Source organism: Haliotis rubra, unplaced genomic scaffold (assembly GCF_003918875.1).
Source record: "Haliotis rubra isolate DU_JTF1 unplaced genomic scaffold, ASM391887v1 Scf157, whole genome shotgun sequence".
NCBI classification, from domain to species: domain Eukaryota; kingdom Metazoa; phylum Mollusca; class Gastropoda; order Lepetellida; family Haliotidae; genus Haliotis; species Haliotis rubra.
The window spans coordinates 676,258-680,729 of record NW_025765525.1 but is presented as its reverse complement, the minus strand read 5'-3'; positions in this window follow the sequence as shown (position 1 = coordinate 680,729).

The following is a 4,472-nucleotide window of genomic DNA, read 5'->3' as shown; positions in this document are numbered from 1 at the left end:
TGACATTGCAACACAAAGATCAAGCTCGAGACGTGCAGCGGTAGCGCGCTCTCATTCCAATTTATGACGACCGCGAAAGCTGATTGGTTGAGGTATTAAAGAACCACTAAACTTTGTTTTTTGTTACTCTTTTAACCATTACATATGAAAGATTTGTGGTTAGTCTTATGCGGAACACCAAATTTATTCTTTAAAAACTTGTGGTTAATTAATACCGAGCGATTAAAAGTGGCCAAAAAGTCGCCTGCTTCCCTCTCGCCCGCCAACGAAACCACAGACAGGTTACGTAACTCTGTCGCCAGAGCACTGCAGTGACGTCATATGAGGAACGATTTTCAGTTAGTTGTATAGAAAATGTGTAGCACGCTCGTCATTTTGATGATTTCTCGACATCAACGACGACATGCCGAATCGTTGCTTTGTCGTCAATTGCTCCTAGGGGTCGGGCGATGGTGTCCCCATGCACAGATTTCCACAGGACCCCGCAGTTCGTGCTAAATGGGTTATGTTTGTGAGTGCGAAGCGAGCGTTGTGGAAGCCTGAAACGATATCTTACGTGTGTTCAGATCGCTTCACGGAAGTTAAAGAATCAAAACTACTTACTAGTTGTAGTAAAATATGCATATGATTGATGACCATAAAGATTTTCTATGACACAACTTGTAACATAACGATTTCTTCCTCGGAAGTGAGGTTGTGGTCGAAGTAACAATAATATTGTAAGTAATATCATATTGACACCGACCTCGCTGCCCCGAGAGAAATTGTTATGATATACGCTATGTCATGCAAAATCCTATTGGCCATCAATAAAATACATATTTTACTACCAGTAGAAAGTAGTTTTGATTTTGTAACTCGGTGAAAACAAACCTAAATACCATTTATCCTCAGACTGGCGGATGTTCCCGACAGGTCGCCGCCATTTTTAAAAATAAAAAAATCTGTTAGAATTAATGAGATTATAGTTTGTTTTCATCAAGTTAGAAAATCAGGACTACTTTCTACTCGTTGTTAAATATGTATTGGAATCATAACCAAACGGATTTTGCATGACACAACTTGTAACATAACGATTTCTTCCACGGAAGCGAGGTGGGGGTCGAAGTCACAATACTGCGCGATAGGTTTCTTGCTACATTCCCATGGTTAATGTCCACTCACCAGTATGTAGATACTAGTCAATGTGCGTCTTTATATTTGGTCTTATAATCCTTAGTTTATTATCACACTTGTATGCATTTTGAAACTAAATAAAAAGCAGACGATCTGCTGATACTTATAGTGAATTTATAACAGAACTGTAATATCTAGACATTTTATAGTTTGCCATTGTGAATCATAATTCGCACACACACCCTAGTGCATGTTGTCTGTCTCATTACACTTCACGGCGAAAACAATGATTCTGTTGAATGCTACGACAAATGAATAAAAACAAAATGCAAATATTAAAATTAAAACAGATTAAAGTTATAGGAACAATATCAGGCCATTACCTTGTTTGAGGAATGTATCCATCAATATCCACAAAACTGTTCCAAATGATGTGTCTTTTAACAGTTTAATATACGAAAAAGTGATAAAACTTTTCAGGTATTGGTGTATAGTCTCATTGGTCACCCAAGATAGCACACCTGGCAACTAATTGCATAATGTCCGCCTTTCTTTAAAAACAGTAATTTAGTTAGCCAATAATGGGCAATCAATCAATGTATTGCCGGTTAATCCTTTGAAAGAAGGACGTTGTTTATACGCAGACACCGACACGACAGAGTGTATTCAGTATAGATTAGTAAATCTACATACATAAACACTACCTTTTGACAATTCCGCTGTGTAAGATAAAAGTAATTAATCAATCAGCGTGTTATCGGTTAATCCTTTGATCGATGTTTATAATGTTGAATATTTACTCCAGACACAAGAATTGCCAAATGGGAACCTTTGTCGGGTAATCTAAGTGTGTTACCACTAATTATACCTGTTATAAATTCATTAACTGACCATCAAGTGAATGATGACAAATAACATGTGTAGGTTTATACCACCTAACACGGGTTACAACGAGGGAGTATTAATTGCTGTATTGCATGTGAAAACTTATGGGCCGACACTGTTTTGAGAATACAAACAGATTTTTACATGACATGATTAAATATCGAGGTAAAACAACACTGAAATGGGATCAATTTGGATCAGTCATTATACAAATAGGGCCTAACGACACCAATCAATTGTGACAGAAGCGTCTACGAAAACAAGTTGTAACTCGGAAACTAGGCAAAGCAGGAGACAAAATTAAATGACAGTAGATTGTGAGAACATATAGCTTTCATTTTCCACAAAAATTGTCACGATTTCAGGTTTATACAAGCCTGTAAACACGATAATTTACCCCTTAAAATGTAGATGAATTCTGCATCGTGTGCACTGTTGTCAAAAAGGTCGATTTAAGTCAATTTACGGTCGAAATGAGTAGTTTTAATGACGGGGCTTCATTTATAACGATGCCAGTTAGTGATTTATGTATTTGTACCCCTTAGGGTTTATGTGACCTTTAAGCAATGGCCGTTACAATTCATGTAATTAACCGACGAGAGAATTGGTCGACTGTGCTAGACTGTGTATACGTTTACAAGAAGTAGCTGGAGGAGAGCAAGACGCCAGCGCAACTTCCTGAATGATATCGAGGTTAAGTGGGCGTCTGCAGGACATCCTTTATCCGGAATGCCACTTACAGAGCCTGACATCCGGGGAACTAAAAGGGTGCTGACATACTCCTTGTACATGTTTAGCATCGTTAGGGTGTTGCCCGTGACAGGCAGGTGTGCGCCTGTTCCAGGGGTCTGGTCGGAAGAGCCATGGGTGTATTTGGTATAGCCAGACTTACAAAGGGCTGCGAATTCTTTATACGTTATATTGTTGTTTAACGTATCGGGAATATTACAGCTAATATTCCATACCGATTGCGGCCTACAACCGGGCAAACCAGTGATTGGTTATATAAGCACAGAATCCTGCCAATAGAGTAGACAGACGGTCTCTGTCTGTCTGTCTGTCTGTCTGTCTGTCTCTCTCTCTCTCTCTCTCTCTCTCTCTCTCTCTCTCTCTCTCTCTCTCTCTCTCTCATTAGACACATATCTAAAGAATACTGACGAAATGACGGATATTACGTACTGTCGTTTGGACAGGCAGACAGACAGACAGATAGTGTATTAAAGTCTCACCTCACAAGCGCATAATAACTGTACTTTCTAGGTTACGAGTAACTATTAGCTAAGAATATATACACATAGAAGTTATCAAATGACGAAGAACAATAATAAATACATCAGTAAGATGTCATAAAGTATACGTATACATATGCAATATAAAACCATTACCTATTACCATATAAAATTTGCTTCCACTTCTGAAGTTAAAGCGTGCAGGTTTTGGCAGAATGTAAAACAATGTTCGGATTGGCTGAGATGAAACTAACTTTCTGTATATCTGTAAAATCATTAAAAGTATCACAGCTATTTGAACATTTACTTAGGAGGGTAAAACGTATATCAGTTTGCCAACTGGCTCTCAACCTCTTCTGGGCTTTGGCACAGGTGTGAAAATCCAGATAAAAACCTTCGATAAGAACCGATCGTGGTGTATGGAACTTAAACATTTATAGAACTTTACGACGCTTCTCCATTGTCTCACACACGGTGGAATCCATCCCATATCACCAACCAAGGTTGCATTTGGCACGTATTTGTTGAGTCCCATATAGAACCGCATGGCTCGATTATGTAAAACATTAACAGCTGGCACATTGTATTGGCCACAGATTGCCGCTCCATATTCAACTAAAGACCAGACCATAGATTCGCAGAGCTTAGTGTACGTCTGGTATCTCATTCCTCCTATCACTTTGTACTTAGTTGAGTTGAGTTGAGTTGGGTTTTGCGTCACATCGGCATTATTCCAGCCATATAGTGACGAGAACAAGTTTGCATTAATACACAAATTTAAAGGCAGGCAATTTGTTAGTGACATTTCAAAGTTACAATTTATGATAGTTACATTTCACAGTTACAATTTATGATACAGTTCAGCTTCCCTCAGGTAGTTCACTATCAGATGAGCGCTCACGCGGGAGAACAGATCTTTTAGGTTTGTTGCATCATAATGTGAGTCTCTTGCAGACGATAAGTCCACGCATTCAAGCAGAATATGCTTGATGGTGAAAACCTCATCGCAAGAGACACACATGGGGGTCCATCCCCATCCGTTTTCAGCAGATAGTCATGAGTAAATCGGCTGTGGCCAATACGACATCGTCGTAAAATTACCTCATCACGTCTTGACTGACAACCCAAGTAGGTATAACCAATTGTTGGTTTCAATTCATACAGTTTATTTCTTCCTACTTGAGTGTCCCATCGTTTTTGCATGAGGTCCCGAGTATAGCTTTTGATAGTGGGTTTGAAATC